Raw genomic sequence first — 22,044 nt, forward strand, 5'->3', positions numbered from 1 at the left:
GCTTGAAGAACTCAGAGAAGCTATGAACTATGCCGAGCAGGGCACCCAAGATTGCAAAGTATAGGAAGCCATTACCAAGCGATGGGGGTGGGGGGAGTGGTCCTCATAGAGAATAATAGCCAGTGGCAACATTTAGTTTTTACTGGGCATTCAACCTCTGTCACTATAGCTGTGGTGTGGAGCAGTGAAGACTGTAAACTGGGAAATCAACAGATAATTTTGGGTACTAAACAACTCTTCACATCACCCTCCCACGTAATATGGGTTTAATAACGGCCTGCCTTACACGACTGTTGTAGGGTTTACTGAGATAATCTCCCCACCCCATCTTAAAAAAACACATCTAGCGAATCAAGTGGTGGCAATGGTAATAGAGAACTGGAGACCAATCTCTATGTTGCATAGAGATTGCCTCTAGATTTTGGGCCTCACTGCCAGAAATTGCCCTAGCATGAAAGAGAACCTCTGTTTCACTCCTGTTATCTAAGTAAGGCAGGCATGTGCAAAGTCAATTTCGAGGGTCAAATCCGGCCCGCTGGTTGGTTTAATCCAGCCCCTGTGGCAGTTTATTTCCTGGGGTAAAATCCTGATGGGCCTCATGGCCCTTCACTTCATCAAATCTGGCCTTCTGAATACCACTGGATACCTCTGAAGGGAAGGGAGATGGGCTGAGCAAATTTTAAAATGGAAGAGGAGAAGGGCAATGTGCATTCACACACACACACACACACATACACATACACATACACACACACAGAGCAGTGGAAGTTCCATAATTACCGTATTTTTCGCTCTATAAGACGCACCTAGTTTTAGAGGGGCAATTTTAGAGGGATAGCCGCTCCGGAGGCTTCACGTTGCTTTCGCTGAAGCTATGGAGACTGCATTCGCTCCATAAGACGCACACACATTTCCCCTTACTTTTTAGGAGGGGAAAAGTGCATCTTATAGAGCAAAAAATACGGTACATTGTAGGTATTTGGTAGATTAAATCTAGCCTCCCAAGCAAGCATGCATAGCCTTCGAATGCCCCTCTGTGCAGACTTTGGTGGGCTGAGCCAATGGTCATAGAATCATGTATGATCTAGTTGAGATTTCTGCACTTCAGGGGTTGGACTAGATGACTCTGAAGATGCATTCCAGCTCTACAATTCTCTGTTTCTCTCTGACTACAGATCCTTCCATGTCATTTTAAGGAATTCTGTTAAACCGCACAGTGACACCTTGTGGTCAAAAATGCATTTTAAATAAAAACAAAAGCAGTTCTAACAGAATGTGGATTATGTGCAAACATGGGCTGAAGTCAATGGGATTTGAGTAGCCTAAGGCTCTGAACACAGCTAGGACTAAGCCCCATTGAACAAGTGGGATTTGACTGGCTTTTTAAGGAGACATTCCTAAGATTGTGCTGCATGTATGTTGGAGCCCCAAGTGGCAAAACGTTTGTGCTTTTTAGTGATGGCACAAGCACTAGCTGACACTAGTGATGTCAGAACTGCGCAGTGGTAACCAAACTCGATATTCGCCCTACCAGAAAACTGACAGTACAACTCAAACAACTTCTGTGCAACAGAACAGATAGGAAACATTCGTTCTCTCCTCTGTTTTACCTTCCTTGTCAAATACCCCCTTTCCTGCCCTTGCGTTCATTAAGGAAATCAACATCATTTAATTAATTGCTGTTAAGTCTAGCGAATTTAATTTAATTTAATTTATTACATCTATGTTCTGCCCATCCATAGGAGCCCAGGATGACACATAACAAATGATAAAACAATAAAAAACTTCTTAAACAATTCCGGTACAGATGCAAACTGAAGACTTCAACTTAAAAGACTTGGAAGAGCTAAGGCTATCAATGTCTACTAGATATGGTGGTTATGTTCTGGCTCCACTATTGGAGACATTATGCCTCGGAATATTAGTTGCTAGGAAGACTCAGTGGTACTCGGGTCTTGTTTGTGGGCTTCCATACTCTTCTGGTTAGCCACCGAGAGAACAAACTGCAAAGGATCTCCTTATGTTCTGATGAAGGGTGGTTTAGAAACATTTATTTATTTACTTTAAAAATACTTGTATACCACAAATACACACGTGCATACACACAAAGTGGTTTGCAGCTATTATATATATATATATATATATATATATATATATATATAAAAGATTTTTATTGATACAACAAGAAAAAAGAAAAAAAACACAAATACCAAATTACACACAGGAATAACCATAGACACATAATTTTCTTAGCAAACAAAAAAACATATATTGGTCTTAACACTAAAGACCCGACCTCCTGTCTATTCCATATTTCAATTTCATATTACTTATTGCCCATACACACTTTTATCATAATTAAAGTTATTCTTAATAAATCTAATTTCTTATATCTACCTTGCAACTATTACTGAAGTTCCTTGACTGCAACAGAATTTAAACTACTATATTTATTTTTCAGATATTCTTTGAAAACCTCCCATTTTGAAACAAATTCCTGTTTTGATTTATTCTTTATTTTTTTCTGATAGACCATCTAATTCGGCATATTCTGTCAGCTTTTGGATCCAATCTTGTATAGAGGGGATTTCATTACTCTTCCATTTTGCCGCGATCAGAACTCTTGCTGCCATGGTCGCATATAAAAAGATACCCTTCCTCTTTTGCGGAATATCTGAATCTGTTATTCCCAGGAGGTAGGCCTCTGGTTTTTTATTGAAAGAAATCTTTAGCATTTTTTGCAGTTCAGTTTGCCGCAATTATAGATGCACAACAAAAGCCACTTCAGATTTTTAAAACGGATTGCAGACTATTACATGATTAATATGTTAATTAGTGAAATGTTTGAAATAAGCTCAAGTCTTTAACAAAATCTGCTACCCCATTCATATGGGGGGTACAGTGGTACCTTGGTTCTCAAACGCCTTGGTACTCAAACAACTTGGAAACCAAACACTGCAAACTCGGAAGTAAGTGTCCGGTTTGCAAACTTTTTTCGGAAGCAGAACGTGCTCCGCTTTGAGGTGTTACGCCGAGGTCTGTCGGTTTTTTGCTATTTGTTTTGCGTTTTTGCAGTTATATTAGAATTGGAAAATATATAAAAGGCTGTGATATAATGGTTAGTTTTGAAAGCCAAGAGGTGGGAGGAAAGGAAGTCCACAGGCTCTAAAGAGCCAAAGAAGTTTACCAGCTCCATCTGGTACGTAGGCTGAGACTCTATCTGCCTGCGGACTGTCTCGCCAGAGTGGTGCATGCTCTAGTTATCTCTTGCTTAGACTACTGCAATGCGCTCTACGTGGAGCTACCTTTGAAGGTGACCCGGAAACTACAACTAATCCAGAATGTGGCAGCTAGACTGGTGACTGGGAGCAGCCGCCGAGACCATATAACACCGGTCTTGAAAGACCTACATTGGCTCCCAGTACGTTTCCGAGCACAATTCAAAGTGTTGGTGTTGACCTTTAAAGCCCTAAACGGCCTTGGTCCAGTATACCTGAAGGAGCGTCTCCACCCCCATCGTCCAGCCCGGACACTGAGGTCCAGCTCTGAGGGCCTTCTGGCGGTTCCCTCATTGTGGGAAGCCAAGTTACAGGGAACCAGGCAGAGGGCCTTCTCGGTAGTGGCGCCCGCCCTGTGGAACGCCCTCTCACCAGATGTCAATGAGAACAACAACTACCAGACTTTTAGAAGACATCTGAAGGCAGCCCTGTTTAGGGAAGCTTTTAATGTTTGATGTATTACAGTATTTTAATATTTTTTGGAAGCCGCTCAGAGTGACTGGGGAAGCCCAGCCAGATGGGTGGGGTATAAATAATAAATAATATAATATAATATAATATAATATAATATAATATAATATAATCATGTGATTATATATGTTTAAATGGAAAAGTAATAAAAAATATTTTTTAAAAAGAGATATTGCCTCATTTAAAAGGCCGAGTGGCAGATGCAGCTGATGGACTATATGCAACTGGCCGAGATGACTGGTAGAATTCGAGACCTGGGAGAAGAGAGGGTTGAAGAAGACTGGAAGAAATTCAAGATTTATTTACAAAAGTATTGTAATTTGGTCGAATGCTAAGAAGGATGCTAGATCATAAATAATTGCCTACCATTGAATTAGATTTGAATTTGACGATAAGTGAGATTGAGGAAAACATAAAACTTTTGGAGATTAGATTAAATTAATTGAACAAGATTTAAGAATATAAATAAGATGATAAATTGCTGGAAAAAATTTACAATGATGTAAGTGGGAGTGGGAGACGTGAGGGAGTCCAAAGAAGTTTTGAAAAATGTGTTATGATACATGTTATATTGTTTATCATTTTTGCATTTCGTATTTAAAAAAATCTCAATAAATATTTATAAAAAAAAAATAAAAGGCCGTTCCAGATCTTTGCCACGACACGTATGCCCAATCCAAATTGAAAGGATGAGATGGACTATACCTGCTGGCCTTCCTGCTGATGTCAGCACAGCCCTGTCCCCGGAACTCTGCCCCCCTCTGACAGTTCAGCATTAGTAGGACAGGAGACATACTGTACCCTGCAAGTTGGTAAGTATTGACCCAGTGTATTGCGGTCTTCAGGCAATGCTAGGAAAATGGCAGTTTGCATACTACTAAATAAAATGCTGTTGCTAACCACCCCCACCACAACAAGAGAAACATAGATGTTATGTACTGAGTTGAATAGGATCCAAAAGGCAGCAGTCTGATTGGTCCTAGAACAATAGGATTCAGAATGCAGCAGTCTGATTGGTCCTAGAACAATAGGATTCAGAATGCAGCAGTCTGATTGGTCCTAGAACAATAGGATTCAGAATGCAGCAGTCTGATTGGTCCTAGAACAATCGGATTCAGAATGCAGCAGTCTGATTGGTCCTAGAACAATCGGATTCAGAATGCAGCAGTCTGATTGGTCCTAGAACAATAGGGTCCAGAATGCAGCAGTCTGATTGGTCCACAGGAGCCACCCAATCCAGCTCCAGGTGGAAGTGAATCCGCAACCTGATTGGCTTACAGGTGAATACCGGAATTAGCCAATCACGTGGGGCCCATTGTGTAAATAATGTATATAAAGCAGACATTCTGGGGGAACTTCCATTCCTCCTCACCACTATGAGTTGAATAAAGAACATGAAATCCACTCTCGACTCTGAGTATATTTCAATAGATGATTTAATTTATCTGAAACATATATTTGGCACTTATTTCACTAAAAGTTTATGGAGAGGCTAGGTTCCCCACTGATCAAATGTCCAGTTGTGATAACAGCTATTTCTTTTTCATAGGTTTCTGTGCAGCTGTTAAATTTCACCACTGGGAGTCACTAGTGATCTAAAAGAAGGATTTTATATATATATATATATATATATATATATATATATATATATAGTTTCCATCTTACCAAAATACAGCAGAGACCTTCTGTTGTTCTAAATCTCTCCTCTTCCCCTTTCCCCCCTTCAAGTACCCACTGTATGATTAGCAAATAGATAACAATTTCTCCAACCGCCTTGCGATCCTCACTGTTGTAAAAATGTCCTGTACTAAGCAAGGTGGTTTTTTTTTTAAAAAAATAATATCATTATTTCTTTTAATTATTTGCTATTCTAGTCCTACAGCCCCAGAATGTCAATAAGGAAAACGACTCGCTGGATGATTTTTGCAAATCTGATTATTTATTAAAGCAGAAATGTACTTCTAAAATGTTAGCAACGTGTTCACAAAAGCTAACCCGATCTGGTATTTAATGTTTATGAATCCAAACCCTGCATACACACCTTAAAAAAAATAATTCTTAGACGTGCAAACTGGGCAGATACCCTTCTATACCATATGCTAGTGCCCTCTGAAATAACATCAGTCAACAAAGGCAAACACCCTCTCAAGGCATTGGTCAGGACTAACTCATATTGTGTGTGTGTGTGTGTGTGTGTGTGTGTCTGTCTGTCTGTCTGTCTGTCTGTCTTTCTGTCTGTTTTTCTGTCTGTCTTGGCAGCCACAGCATAAATTGGTGGGCTTGGCGTGGTGGGCTATGTATCTTGTTTGCCATTGTGGAGACTGCAATGACGATTTGCCAGATGGGATGCATTGATGATTAAGCCTCACTGCATAAGTTTGATAAAGTTTTAATAGCGTATAGAAATGAAGATGTGGAATACTTAACATATTAGATTTCCATCGGTTGGGGTATCATTGCGATTAGGTCTCTTTAAGAATATTTAATTCTAATTGCCTGCACCTGCCCCAGTGCAGGGATTGCTCCTATACAGTCATACCTCGGGATAAATACGCTTCAGGATAAGTATTTTCAGATTGTGCTCCACGGTGACTCGGAAGTAACGGAGCGCGTTACTTCTGGGTTTCGCCGCTCGCGCAGACGCTCAAAATGACGTCACGCATATGCGCAGAAGCGGCGAAATGCAACACGCGCAGACGCACTGTCACGTCTTACGTTCTGTTCAGGATGCGAACGGGGCTCCGGAACGGATCCCGTTCGCATCCCGAGGTACCACTGTATAGCTTAGTTTCAATGATCATTGATACGGAGCGTCTCTGACTGGCAACTTCTGCGTTCCTGTGGACTATTTTAGCTGAAAAAACTTGCTGAAAAATCTCCTGGAAACCTTGTTGCTGAAGAAGCCCAATGGGCAAAACAAGGGTGTATCCTGAGAACTGATCTATCATCAGCTGCCTTATTGTTACTAAGTAGTTCTGTTTGTTGGACGCGGGTGGCGCTGTGGGTTAAGCCACAGAGCCTAGGACTTGCTGATCAGAAGTTCAGCGGTTCGAATCCCCGTGATGGGGTGAGCTCCCGTTGTTCAGTCCCAGCTCCTGCTAACTTAGCAGTTCGAAAGTACGTTGAAGTGCAAGTAGATAAATAGGTACCGCTCTGGCGGGAAGGTAAATGGTGTTTCCGTGTGCTGCTCTGGTTTGCCAGAAGTGGCTTAGTCATGCTGGCCACATGACTTGGAAGCTCGACTAGTAAAGCGAGATGAGCGCCGCAACCCCAGAGTCGGTAACAACTGGACCTAATGGTCAGGGGTCCCTTTACCTTACCTAGTTCTGTTTGTTAAAGTCTCAAGACATAAGACTATGCAGAAGGCAAGTTCATTTGTTACACTTTTAAGACATAGGACGATGCAGAAGGAAGATATCAGTATGAAATGGCATTGCCAACAGGAACTGTACATTGTAATTGTTGGACTTGACAATCTTTGGACTTGACTATCCTTGGACTTCACAACAATAAAAACATATAGATGGTTAAAAGTAATATGATATGTTATTGCTATCAGGAACTGTGCTTTGCAATTTTTTTGATATGATGATTACGGTTTTATTATATGTAATGTTATGTTACTTTACAGCCAGTTACGTGTGTGTTGTGGTATTCTGAACATGATTTATGTAGTGAGGCAATTATGGTGTGTCTTAACTGGTTCCAAGCACAAGGGAGTTTCATTTTTCATTGCAAAGGGGAAGCTCATCTGTTCCCTCCTGCACTGAGATAAGAACGGAGGCCCTCCACTCTTGTTGAGGAAATGCCTTCACAGGGTGAATTGGGGGGGGGGGCAGGCAAGGGTGCCAACTTGAATTAAATATGGGGTGGGGGCAGGTAAGCCCCACTTCACATAATAGATCACAAGGCGCACACAAAATTAAACGGGAATGCCCTTCAACTTTGGGGGAGCCAAGCCCTCTCAAATACTTTATTAGGAGAGTTGAAGGGACCCTGGCCCATAGGAGTTGGTTCCTTTACCCCATGGCATGAAATTTTTTAAGGATAAATGAAGATACGTTTTTACCTGCTACTCATTTAAGTACAGTCATACCTCATGTTATGTCCGCTTCATGTTACACTCTTTCAGGTTACGTCCAACAGCAAGCCGGAAGTACCGGAAAGGGTTACTTCTGGGTTTCTCTGCTTGTGCATGTGTAGAAGTGCAAAATGACATCACGCGCATGCGCAGAAGTGACAAATCGCAATCAGCGCGTGCATAGACACGCTGCTGCGGGTTGCGCTCTTTCCATGTTGTGAACAGGCCTCCAGAACGGATCCCGTTTGCAACCAGAGGTACCACTGTACATGTCTAGTATGGCCCTTAGTCATAATTAAATCAACAGAAAATGTATGTAAAGAAATACATAATTATAACAGACAAGCATTGCAGATCTATAGCCACCTAATTCTGATCAAACATGCAATACAAGCTTGCCTGGGTTCTGAGATCTTGGGGGACGGGGCTAATCTTGGTCCCACCACACCCACTGGCATGCTTGGTAGGGATGAAGAAGAGGGCCTTCTTGGCGGTGGCTGCTCCCAGATTTTAGAATTCCCTCCCTAGAGAAGCTAGACTGGCTCCTTATTGTCCTTCTTCCAGCAGGTGACTTTCTCATTCCAACAGGCTTTTGGAAAGGGCTGGTGCTGTGCTGTTTTTATGTCAATTACGTTTTAAATATGTTTTTAAACGATTTCCCCCCTATGTGTTTTAGCTGTTGTTATCGTATCCTTAAGCCGCCTTGAGTCTCTGTCAGGGGAAAAAGGCAGGGTATGATAAAACTAAAAACTAAAAACTAAAAACTAAAAACTAAAAACTAAAAACTAAAAACTAAAAACTAAAAACTAAAAACTAAAAACTAAAAACTAAAAACTAAAAACTAAAAACTAAAAACTAAAAACTAAAAACTAAAAACTAAAAACTAAAAACTAAAAACTAAAAACTAAAAACTACTAAAATAATGGAGGAGTGGGAGCCCAGACAAAATGAGAGAAGAAACCAAATGTCATTGGGGGTGATGTAGCGGTCCAATTTGTTCCAAGGGAAATCAGATGAACAAATAAATAAAAATCAACCAAATTGTCTGCTTAATTGAATTACATTCTCCCATACCCTTTCGGAGAGGCAATCCATTGTGTAGCTGTCTTGCTAATATGCTTGTCCAGCTTAGCTTTGTGGAGCAGTTTCTGGTTATGGTGGAACCCAGGTAGACAAAATTGTCTGCAACCTCAAGTGCGCTGCGGCAACACAACTGGACGCCTTCAGCTCTCCCAGCTGCAACAAAACATGTCTCTCCTGCATTGGTCTCTAAAGGTACTGCAACCTTCCAACAGCTTGAGCTCATTCCCAAAGGTGCACTTCTCCATTGTCTCTCAAGATGGACAGATGCCAGCATTCTTTCTCATCAAAAGTGTCCTGGTACATAACTGTTTATAGGCTGGTCTTAGGAGAACATTAAAGAGTCTGTCTGGATCAGACCAAAGGCTCAGCATTCTATTTTCACAGTGGCCAAACAGAGCCCTAAGAAAAGCCCAGAAACAGAACAGGCATGTGACAGCACTCTCTGAATTTGTGCTGCCCAGCAGTTGGAATTCAGAAGCACACTGTCTCCAATACTGGAGCTCCTACAAGTATGTACAGACCCCATGTTTCAAGGCAGCCAACAAAACAAGCCCTCGGCCCCCTAACCCACAGGGTCACGGTTTCATGGAAAACCTGATGTCATCCAATTCATTGCCAAGCAGCACCAAACGTCGGCAAAAGGCTCCCTGCGACATTTGGCGGTGAAAACACTATGTTTCACAGTGCCCCACAAAATGAGCCCTCGACACCCTTACCTGCGCAGGGTCAAGATTTCACCCAAAACCCAACATCGTCCGATTTACTCCAAAGTGGCGCCAAACACTCACAAATGTTTTTCCAATTCAGTTTTTTTTTTTTTTGCAGGATATAAAGATATAAAGCAGAAAGTGATAAGTCGCACAGAATAAATCGTTCAAGCATGTGTTGCTCAGCCACAAATGATTTGTCAGATTACACATATATACATTTTTTGTTGTGGAATTAAGAACGTGAAAGACATCATCTAAGGAGTTTGTGCCATTTTGCAAAATGGGAAACACTGAAGGTGAGACAATTAGCCAAAATCTATGAATTAATCCATAGCTTCTCTTTCTGTTTGCTGATATACAGAACGGCATCTGTTTGTGGTTCGAGGACCCGACCACCGCGACGTGAAAAGAAGACACAGGGACACGTGATATAAGGTTAATGGGCTAGAAAAGGCCACAACTTTATTGATTACAGCAATGAAAAGGTATTGGCTTAGGCATTGGATCGCGAAACAAGTGGGCTTATTCACCAGGGGTTCATCACCTGTTGATGCTAATCCAACTATAGGCTCACCCCTGCTGTCACCGAGGGTCGTGCCATGGCCTCCCGCCAAGCAGGCATCGGACAGAATACACGACCGCCAGATTCCTTTAACGGAATACCCCTAAACATTGAAGGCATAGGCGATGGCCACACCTAGCACTTTGACACACCACAGCACATTATTCCAATGCCTAACCTACCCACCAATACCACAAAAGTTGTGACGATTGCTACGAGGTAGGCGAAAAAACCAAAAAGCCTAATGCCAAATGGAAAAACTCCTACCAGGCCCCCCGTGCAACCGGGGTGACCAACCTAAGGTCCATAGCAAGGCCAATGACCTAAGCCCTAACTCAATGGGAGTGGAGGGTGGGTGACTCGCACAGGACGACGAAGAGAAATGAGGCCGGGGAGAGGCTGATGCTGCAGCATCAAGGCTGCTGGACATGCCCCCCCACGGCACCTGGTTGGACGGCCACCGGGGGGGGGGCGTGAGCGCCAGCCAGGTGAGCTGGAGGCAGGGGGCTACGCCCCCTGCTAGGGGCGGTGTTCAGGCTCCCGCCCACAACCACTCCCCTCTCTTTCAGGGAGGAGAGTCTTTGTGCCATGGTAGGCTGACATTTCTGACACTGTACAAACATTTCCCATCTTACTCAAAACTTCTCTTACAACTTATTTTGCTTATTTAAAAAGGCTTGTACTGTATACCACTCTTGATCTGAGTGATCCCATGGCAGTTTGCAACAAATTAAAAGATACAATACGGACCAAAGATAACAGTAGAGCTTTCGTTCCCTAGAAAAACAGGTGCCAGCACACACCATTAAGTTGTTACAGTAAGAGCCACAAAAGAGGTGCCGGTATTGCGTACTCTCTGAAACACTGGATAACAGCAGCAGCTACAAAACAGCATAGTAATTAAAAACAGCAGGCTGGGTTATTAAACTAAACACACACACACACACACACACACACACACACACCCCCCACACACGACCTGAGAGTTGATTAGTGGCAAAAATGGAAAGCAAAGTAGGGATCAGGCAAGTTTCTCTGGGTGAGGAATTCCACAATTAAGGCAAAATATTCAAATAGGTCCTCTTGTTTTCTTCCAATGGCAGAAGCACCCAAGGAAAGCATTGGCAGATGCCAAGTAGATCGATATGCGAGAGCAGGCATTCCTGGATCCCAAACTATTCAGGGCTGAGCTATTTACGGATAAGCACTGGTACCTGTACCTGTACTCAGGAACTGGCAACCGCTGAAGCCCTTTCAGAACTGATCAATTATACGTTCTCTGTTAAAATGTTAAGCAGCCACATTCTGAACAGCTGCAGTTTCTGGACTTTCTAAGAGCAGCACTTCACATGATGCAGGAAACATGAAAGGCTGATGCCAAGCTTACTGGGTGGGCAGCAGCATCAGAGAATTCCGGACTCCTGGATTTTCTCAGTGCAAAGGGGTGCCGGTAAGATAAAGGGGTCCCAGCATCCAGCTCTGATCCTGAGAATATCCATTACTGTGGTTAGCCTCTTGCTAGGAGCAGCTGCACTTGGCGTACCAATTTATACAAAGTACTTTGTGCTGCTGGCTCTTCACCCATCAACAATTTCCTTACCTTTGCTTCTTTTTATATTGTAAGAAGGCATCTCTCTCTCTCTCTCTCACACACACACACACACACTTCCCATTTGTGCTGTACACTCTTGCCACAGACACTAGGACTTTCTTTTAAAGAAGATATTCTTACCTCCTCCATCCCCCCCCCATCTTTGACTTCTCTTCACAATTTGTGACTCAAAAATTCTAAGCAGTTCCTTAAATCTGCTCTGCGGATCCATGAGTTTGCAGCGTGTTAGCAACAGCAGTTGAACAATTGTGCCAGCTCTCAAGCAAACATGCAACAACAGAGACTGGGACAAATCAGGGTATGAGATAGCCATCTTAGAAGAGGCACTCCCTAAGTTAGGTGACATGCTTTTTGCAGGCACATTTTAAAACATTTTAACTTTTTTTTTAAAGTCAATATATTTGCAATAAAAGCTTTTTACCCCATGACCTTTTCGTCCCAGATTTCACTTCACTTTTGCTGCTTTTCTTGGGATAGCTCCAATGACATTAGAATCCTAGAGATGTTTTATTAAGATGGCAGCATCTTCTGCAATATCTTGTCAGCCTCTCTGTGATACCAGAATCATAGTCTTCCACAGCTAGGCAATCCATGTAGCAGGAGACTTGCAAAACTGGGAATTTTTAAAAACTGTGATAGTCCCAGTAGAATATGAATTACTAGGGTGTATGCTTGATGATGTTCCTCCAAGTTTAATAACTGTATCTTACTTACTAGGCAGCCACCAGTTTCCTTCAAAACTGCAGATACTCCAGCAAAATTATCCAGTTTGACCATGAATTACTAACATGATTTTTGCTTGAACCCACATAAGAAGGTCTTCCACCATAGCCTTACTGAATGGAGATAATAACAATTTCTACTGGTCTACTGTAAGACAAAACAGGACATAAAACTTTGCAGGATTAGGACCCATGTTCTAACAGGCAAGTGAAACTGAACTTGATTTGATTGAATTGCTTTATAACCCTTGCAGTCCATGCCAATGGCCTGCCCAATGATGATGATGGTAACAGCACTATTAATAAAGCAAAACAAGTAAAGAAACAAAATGGCAGACTTCAGAGCAGATGAATACAACTGGTTGGCAATGCAATCCTACAGGTGAAACTCGGAAAATTAGAATATCGTGGAAAAGTTCATTTATTACAGTAATTCAACTTAAAAGGTGAAACTAATATATGAGATAGACTCATGACATGCAAGGCGAGATATGTCAAGCCTTTATTTGTTATAATTGTGATGATCATGGCGTACAGCTGATGAAAACCCCAAATTAACAATCTCAGAAAATTAGAATATTAAATGAAACCAGCAAAACAAGGACTGCAAATAGAGCAATATTGGACCTTTGAGAAGTAGAAGCATGCATATGTACTCAGTACTTGGTTTGGGCCCCTTTTGCATCAATTACTGCCTCAAGGCGGCATGGCATGGATGCTATCAGCCTGTGGCACTGCTGAGGTGTTATGGAAGACCAGGAAGCTTCAATAGCAGCCTTCAGCTCTTCTGCATTGCTCGGTCTCATGTCGCTCATCTTTCTCTTGGCAATGCCCCATAGATTCTCTATGGGGTTTTTGGATTGATCTTTATTACGGCCATTGGCCCGTTACACGACAGTTTCCCATACCAACATATTATACTTAGACCTCCAGATTTAAAATCGCCTAAACTTACAAAAGACAAACAGGAACCGAAGCAAAACAAAAACAAGGATGACCATCATACATTACAGTAAATTTGTAACCTATACATCGCCCTCTGCTCATAAATTAATCACGGATATCAATGGTGATATCGCTTAAAACATAGATCATGGTTTAAAACAATGGTGATATCACCTAAAACATAGATCATGGTTTAAAAGGGTTATCCGAGCCACACAGGAGACCGTTTCTCTTCTTTAGGGATAGGACGCTGATCAAGAATCTGGCAACCATGAGTGATCTTAGGGGGTCATCATCAATTAGTAGATATCTCAGTTTGGCTTCAATCATATCATCGGCAATTCCCTTAAGATATTGAGCAAGAAACTTGCTCCTAGCCGGTAAGTGAAGAGCACAGTCAAAAATTATGTGATGTAACGATTCCGGTGCCCCACACTTACAATCACATAAGAGCGATGTCTGTCCATTGGAGAATCTATTTCTCAGCACGTTCGATGGGAAGGTGTTGAATCTTGCCTTTACAAAGGCATATCTATGAGCTGAGGAAGTTAAGGAATTCAAATAGTTTGGGAGCCTTAAGAGGGGTAATAAACCTAGATTTAGAGGTGAGCAGGTACCATTGCCGAAGACCATTTTCTGCTGTAAGTCCATCTCCTCTAGCTTACAGGTTACTGATCTTTTAGCTGGGACTATGTCCTGCTCTAGTAATTTGGATGGGGAGATTCCCATTGCCGTGATTTTCAGCTGTAAATTTTTTACCCATGGGCTCTGGAAATCATCTCTCCACATACATTGTATCAAGTACAAGTTTGGGAGATTGTGCCATAGAGATAACCAGTAACAAAGTATGTGCTTCCACAGAGCATTTTCCAGGGATACAATATTAAGTTCCATGTGTAACGCTGTATTACTTACACAGTTGGGCAGTTTCAATATCCCTCTTAAAAACTGATTTTGAATGATCTCCAGGTGAGATAGGTTGACAAAAGTCCCCCAAATAGAGATGGCATAAGCAATTGTCGGGATCACCTTGGCCTTGAAGACTTTCAGCGCCGATGGGATATGAAGGGCCCCATTGGTGAAGAAGAATCGCAAGATCGCCAAGGAGATAGCTTTGGCTCTATTTGTAACATAGGCTACATGGGCCTTCCATCTGAGGTTATGTTGAAACCAAACTCCCAAATATTGGAATCTGTAGACTTGTTCAATGACTCTCCCATTCTCCAATTATGGAGTTTCCGGCTCTTTGAGAAAATCAGGATCTTAGATTTTCCATAATTAATTGTAAGGGAATTTGTGTTACAGTATGATCCAAAAAATTTTAAGGCCCTCCTGAGACCTACTCTAGAAAAAGAAAGAATGGGGTTTAGGTCAGGCGAGTTTGTTGGCCAATCAAGCACAGTAATCCCATGGGCACTGAACCAGGTTTTGGTACTTTTGGCAGTGTGGGCAGGTGCCAAAGTCCTGCTGGAAAATGAAGTCAGCATCCCCATAAAGCTCGTCTGTGGAAGGAAGCATGAAGTGCTTCAAAATCTCCTGGTAGATGGCTGTGTTGACCCTGAACTTAATGAAGCACAGTGGACCAACACCAGCTGATGGCATGGCTCCCCAAATCTCTTTTTTGATGAGAGCAGCTTTTGCATTTCATTTGGAAACCAAGGTCCCAGAATCTGGAGGAAGAATGGGGAGGCACACAATGCCAGATGCTTGAAGTCCAGTGTGAAGTTTCCACAGTCGGTGTTGATTTGGGGAGCCATGTCATCAGCTGGTGTTGGTTCACTGTGCTTCATGTGCCACAAGGGTTTCACAATTCATATTAACACGAGGGCCCTTGGTTTCACTGAATTCATCATAGGATCAGATTGTAAACATTTTCTTTTTGCCTGGAATGGTGATGATGATTTCACTTCAATTTGTTACCTGCTCTTCATCCTAAGCTCCCAGGGTGTGTTAACAGATTTTAAAATACAACATTAAACACAGTTTGTAAAAACTTACAATTACCAAAAAAAGAAGTCTTTAACTTGTTGGGATCAAGCTAAAAATTACAGAAATGAAAAAGAGACAACAATGAAATATGTTCTTCAGTCAAATCAGTCTACTGCAACATCATGTAACATGGACATAAGATGAGCACATATATTTCTTTCCCACCGTGGCCAAAGAGCTAAGTAGCCAGTGAGTTTCTTAAAAAAAAAAATTTAAATAAAGGAGAGCAACCCTCCCCACAAAAGTATATTTTTAATCATGCACCGTGTATTTATCCGTAGTCAATCAGATGCATAATGGACGCCTACACTTTAATTCTGTTAGATTTGTGGTTCTAGGAATGGAAACACGAAACAAAACGAAAAAGAATATTAGTTTCCAATTAAAGCAACACAACACTGCAGTAGCATTTTGCAAAGCAGAATGGCAAAACTTCACACAAAAAAATATAATAATCTCCAAATGCTACCTTTTCTGGGGCATTGAGATTTATGCACTTTAATTGTTGGTATATTTTCTTGATAACGTGAGACTAGTCCTATGTCACAAGGGAAATGGTATCTTGCTGGTGACCCCCCCCCCATCCTCATTTACAATGATTATGTTATCAGCCTAGCCAGGCAAAAGGGTGGAGCAACTATAATTTCAAAGCAGGATTAGGTTGAAATAACGAGGTCACCAAGTGTGGTTGCCAAGGCAACGTCACATCTAAGAATATGGGATGCTTCTAGGAGACGATGCAAGACTGGAGTCTCACAAAAGAAATCCCCATCTTTCTTCGATTAAAAATGCTTCGTTGCTTTTAAATACATTCTGTTTTTTACATTCCTATCTGGCTCAACAAATAATAAAAATAATAATAGTAATAATATAAAAAGTACAAATTAAGCGGCATAGCCTACACTGATAATGTGTTATTTTCCTGATGCAGCCATACGAAGGCCCTGTTAGGCTGTCCTCCATCTAAAACACCGAGCCTCTTGGGCTTGCTGATCGCAAGGTTCAAATCCCCGTGATGGGGTGAGCTCCTGTTGCTCTGTCCCAGCTCCTGCCAACCTGGCAGTTTGAAAGCACACCAGCGCAAGTAGATAAATAGGCACCGCTGTGGTGGGAAGGTTAATGGTGTTTCTGGGAGCTCTGGCACTCATCACGGTGTCCCATTGCACCAGAAGTGGTTTAGTCCTGCTGGCCACATGACGCGGAAAAGCTGCATGTGGACAAAATGCTGGTTCCTTCGGCCACACCCCATAGTTGAATTTGTCCAGGGGTCCTTTACTTTTACCTTTACCATCTGAATAGATGTATATACGTATTGCAAACAATTAAAAGTATTAGTGGGATTGGAATAACACTTGTAGTCTAAGGTTGAATTTTGGTTATAATGGAGATTTAATAGATTTGGACTAATAGGCAAGATGCAGAAGGAAAAGGTTAATCTTGTTGTTGTTGTTTAGTCGTTTAGTTGTGTCCGACTCTTTGTGACCCCATGGACCAGAGCACGCCAGGCACTCCTGTCTTCCACTGCCTCCCACAGTTTGGTCAAACTCATGCTGGTAGCTTCGCGAACACTGTCCAACCATCTTGTCCTCTGTCGTCCCCTTCTCCTTGTGCCGTCAATCTTTCCCAACATCAGGGTCTTTTCCAGGGAGTCTTCTCTTCTCATGAGGTGGCCAAAGTATTGGAGCCTCAGCTTCACAATCTGTCCTTCCAGTGAGCACTCAGGGCTGATTTCCTTCAGAATGGATAGATTTGATCTTCTTGCAGTCCATGGGACTCTCAAGAGTCTCCTCCAGCACCATAATTCAAAAGCATCAATTCTTTGGCAATCAGCCTTCTTTATAGAATCATAGAGTTGGAAGAGACCACAAGGGCCATCGAGTCCAACCCCCTGCCAAGCTCTCACTTCCATACATCAATACTGGGAAAACCATGGCTTTAACTATAGTTTAATCTAAGGACCCACAAAGGTGAGGAGGGAAATCCAGGAGATTCTTTGGAATTCTCATTCTATTTGGGTTGTTTGATAATTGTTTGAAAATTTCAAAATATGAAAAAACTAAATATTTTTTTAAAATAAAAAAATAGAGGTATATACTTACAAGGATTGTTGAGAGTTATTCTGCCTAGGGCACAGAATCATTCATTTTAGCCTTGACTTACAATCAATCCTTGTTGTGCCTTGACTTTTCAAAAAACTACTGAGATGCAAGTTTCTCATTCGCTCTTAACCACCTACTACTTTTATTTCGGCTTCTTTCTTTTGCTTTAATTTCTCAAAAGCACCAAAGTGCATTGTGGAGCAAGTGCAGGCAGGTGCCCCCCCCCCCAGACCTGATGGGATGGGATGTCAAGCTACAGATACCGATATAAGTCAAATCTTGTGGCTGATGAACACCCCTATGCAATAGTCTGAAATCAGGTTCCGGGGAAGGGAGGAAACACCACTTAATATAGCCTTCCATCATGAGAATTGTCCATTTATTTAATTCTGCTCTCTGTTTCCTGTTCTTTAAGCAGTTATTGATCCATGAAAAAAAAAAAACCTTGTCCGCTTATCCTGCTACATCTACCCAGGAGCCTTTGCCAAGGAACTCTGTGTTAAATCCCTAGCGGCCATTCCTACATGGCTGGTGAGCAGTGGCGTAGCGTGGGGGGTGCAGGGGGGGGCTGGCCGCACCGGGCGCAACATCTGGGGGTTAGGGTTAGGGGGCGCAAATCCTCAAGTTAGGGGGCGCAAATCCACGGGTTAGGGGGCGCAAATTACTTGCCTTGCCCCGGGTGCTGACAACCCACGCTACGCCACTGCTGGTGAGCTGGGCTTAGTGTGGTCTTAAGTCAGGCAGGCCTGTCTCATTGGTTGCCTGCAGAGAACTTTCAATATTTCTCAGTTGACAGCCTTCTCCACCCCACTTTCTGCCCTGCCCCATGACACACACCGTTTACAAATGAGATGTACCTGTTTCTCATAGCTGGGGCGTTCTTTCAGAAGCTTAACCTCAAAATCAAGTCAGTTAGCAGAACAGTTTTTGTCAGACCCTCTCATTTTCTACACTGCAATAAGATTTTGCAGTTGACGTGTCATACTTTTGAATGCTTTCATTGCGTAGAAAAGTCACTTGTGTGTAGAAAACTAGCAACCAAGGGGGGAATTTAGCAATCCAGGCTTAACCTTACTCTCTGCTGGTTTATTGCTTATAAGGAAAGCATTTAAAATATCATCATCATCAAACCTTTTATTGGCATCACATACAAACATCCAAAACAATAAAATATGAACTAACATTTAAAATAACAAAAAAAAACCTATCTTTATACTTCTACTTCTTCTTCTTCTTCTTCTTCTTCTTCTTCTTCTTCTTCTTCTTCGGCAATCCCTCGTAGCCGAGTAAGGTTGTCTTCCATAAACACAGTTTTAACAATAAGTCTGTAAGTGACTGTGGAGGCCAATTTTGGATCCACACCTCCTTCCTCAGTGGGGACATTGGTTTCTGGGTGGGAGTTGATCATGGTATGGATTTGCCAAGCGTGCCTTCCTCCTAGCATGTTTCTCCCTTGCGTCCTGAGTTTGAGTGTCTTCAAAGCCCATGACACCTTTGGTAAAGGCTGTTCTCCAATTGGAGTGCTTACAGGCAAGTGTTTCCCAATTGTTGATGTTTATACTACATTTTTAAAGATTTGCCTTGAGGCAGTCTTTAAACCTCTTTAAACCAAAATAGAGTAGTTGCTTTGGAAGATGATCATCAGGCATCCACACAACATAAACAGTCCAACAAAGTTGATATTGAAGAATCATCACTTTGACACTGGTGATCTTTGCTTCTTCCAGTACACTGTTATTAGTTCACCTGTCTTCCCAAGTGATGTGTAAAATTTTTCAGAGACATCGTTGATGGAATCTTTCGAGGGGTTGGTGATGCCGTTTATAAGTGGTCCATGTTTCACAAGCATACAGTAAGGTTGGTAGTACAATAGCTTTGTAAACAAGCATTTGGGTTTCCCTGCGAATGCCCCAGCCCTCAAACACTCTGCACTTCAACTGGGAGAAAGCCGCACTCACAGAGCTTAGGTGATGCTGAATTTCGTCATCAGTGTCTGCCCTTGGGGAATTATACCTGCCCAGGTAGGAGAAGTGATCGACATTTTCCAGCGTTACACCATTGAGTTGGATTTGTCCAGTCCAAAGTTCTTCCACTGTGTTTTGCATAACACATTGACTGTCTCTGAGATACGGCATCACATCTGGCAGTTGTTGGACTTCAGCAGCTTGTTCAACAAACTTTTCTTAACAGGTGATCTCTTTGATCTGATCTGCTCATCCAACAAACACATTTGTTGTTTCCCTAAAATACCTATTTGGGAAAGGAAGTGGCCATTGTCATAACTAACTCAGCAAGTCCTCCACGCCACTCTTGAAAAGAACCTCTGAAATTTTGTCAAGTTCATTTCAAAATAAGCAGTGTGCTTATTCTTTAACTTTTTTTTTTTTTTACAGAAACACAGGCAAATAATACTGATTTCTAAGGCTGAGAAGAATACTTCCTTCTCCTCCCCCCCCCCACACTTTTTAAAGCAGAAATTTATGGGAAAGCTATTATGAATCTCTGGAGTCCTGTAAGACTTTATTGGGAAAAGAACTGTTTTATAACACTGCAGATTTCCTATGAAATCTTTCTCCTTGCAAATGATTTAGCCTTGATTTAGTTTATGCCCATGTAACATTATGTGTCATGGATTCGCCTCAGCATCTCTTAGCAAGGCATGTTTCATATTGTGCAGCTGGGACATCTGAACTGGCTCTGGAAACCTGGGGTCAACCTCTGTATTCCCTTTCCTTTTAAGTGATGAATTGTCAGTCAGTGCGATGAAATGATAAGGGAGATCTTGAAGATTGTTCCATCTCCATTGTCTAAAACTTAGGGCTTCTTTCGAAGGAAATTCCACCCGTGACAACATACAGATCATCTGTCTAAATGTGTGCTGCATTAGTACCTTGGATATAATAAAAGGTTTCAATGAAAATGAAATGTACATTTCAAGTGGGCAGATTGCCATCGAAGCAGATGCACATGTTTGGAAGGCAACTGGCTGGCTTGCTCCTTAGGTGTTGAATTCAGCCTAGCATTTTAAACATCATGAAACACAAATGGGTAGATAACATTGTGACATAGAGAAGCATAGCTGTCAACTTACAGATTTGAAAATAAGGGACCAGCAGCCTTGAAAATAAGGGATCAGCAGTCAAAATAAGGGATTTTCCGGGCACAGGTATATTCAACTTCTGAGCCCCTCCGAGCCAAAGGCAGAAAGCCCAGCCATCAGCCAAACAAAGCCTCATCAATAAGGGACAGCAGCGGGACATGGCGCTATGATAAGGGACTGTCCCGCCAAATAAGGGACGCTTGACAGCTATGTAGAGAAGCTGTCTTGATGTACACACCCACAGAACCATATAGGTGTCTGAGATGGAATTGATTAGGAGAACATGGCTGTAATAAGGAAATACTGTTTCTTTCCAGGAATTTACCATTACAGCTTTCTCCATCTTGACCTCGTTTGCTTCTCCCTCTCTCTCTCTTTTTTGATTTTGCATTTTATTTATTTGTTAACATTCTTATATTACATCAGTAAACGTTGTCAAATTACATTACAGGACTTACTATAATATAATTTCCAACATGTATGCAAAAATTATATACAAATTTTATATACCTAGAAAGAAAATGAAACCAAAAAAAAACAAAGAGAAAAAACAAAAACAACCCCCCCCCAATCATATACATACCAACACACTAGACTTCCTGTCTATCCCGTTGTATATTCCTTTTTTACAAATGAATGTACTCTTATTATTGTATATTTCTTTACATTTTATCTAATACATTCCTATATCAATATGTGCTCTTATTTTTATTTCTCAACTCAGTCTCACTCCAACGTCAATCAAATGCTAGCATAGATAGCAAACCTTTACTGTATTTTTGAACATATGTTTTATATCTATCCCTACCCCTTTTGCTTCTCAGCCAGGGCTTGTCCCCACCAGAACAAAAATTTCCCATCCCAGTATTTTCCCAGATCTTTCCCTCTTTAAAAGTTGTTTTTTTTAATTAAATTAAAATAAAATAAACCCTGGTTGCTCCAGACTTTTCTAGGATTGAAAAAAACTGCATTTAAATAGTGGAACAACACTGGGACGGGGAGAATTTCATGCGGCTGCCTCTACATTAATGTGAGGCCAGACAACTGTAAATCAACATTATGCCCCAAGAGTAGCATTTCAGTTAGTCCCATCGTCTTAAGCTCCATTCTTGGCAAATGTTTTGGTTCTCAAACAGGCACCTCTGGTTGCTACAAGAGCAGTTCAGAAAGCTCTGCTGCAGAAAATTCTTAGAGGTTGAACGTTTTTCAAGTATACAGTTTTTTTAATATACATTTTATAGATTCCCTTGATAAAGAAATGTGTCAGGAACCTTGGGCTGTGGTCCTTTCTTGCACCTGGCTCTTTTTCCGAGTGTTATGTACTGAGTTGAATAGGATCCAAAATGCAGCAGTCTGATTGGTCCTAGAACAATAGGATCCAAAATGCAGCAG

This window comes from Podarcis cretensis, assembly GCF_951804945.1.
Source record: "Podarcis cretensis genome assembly, chromosome: 9".
Taxonomy (NCBI): Eukaryota; Metazoa; Chordata; class Lepidosauria; order Squamata; family Lacertidae; genus Podarcis; species Podarcis cretensis.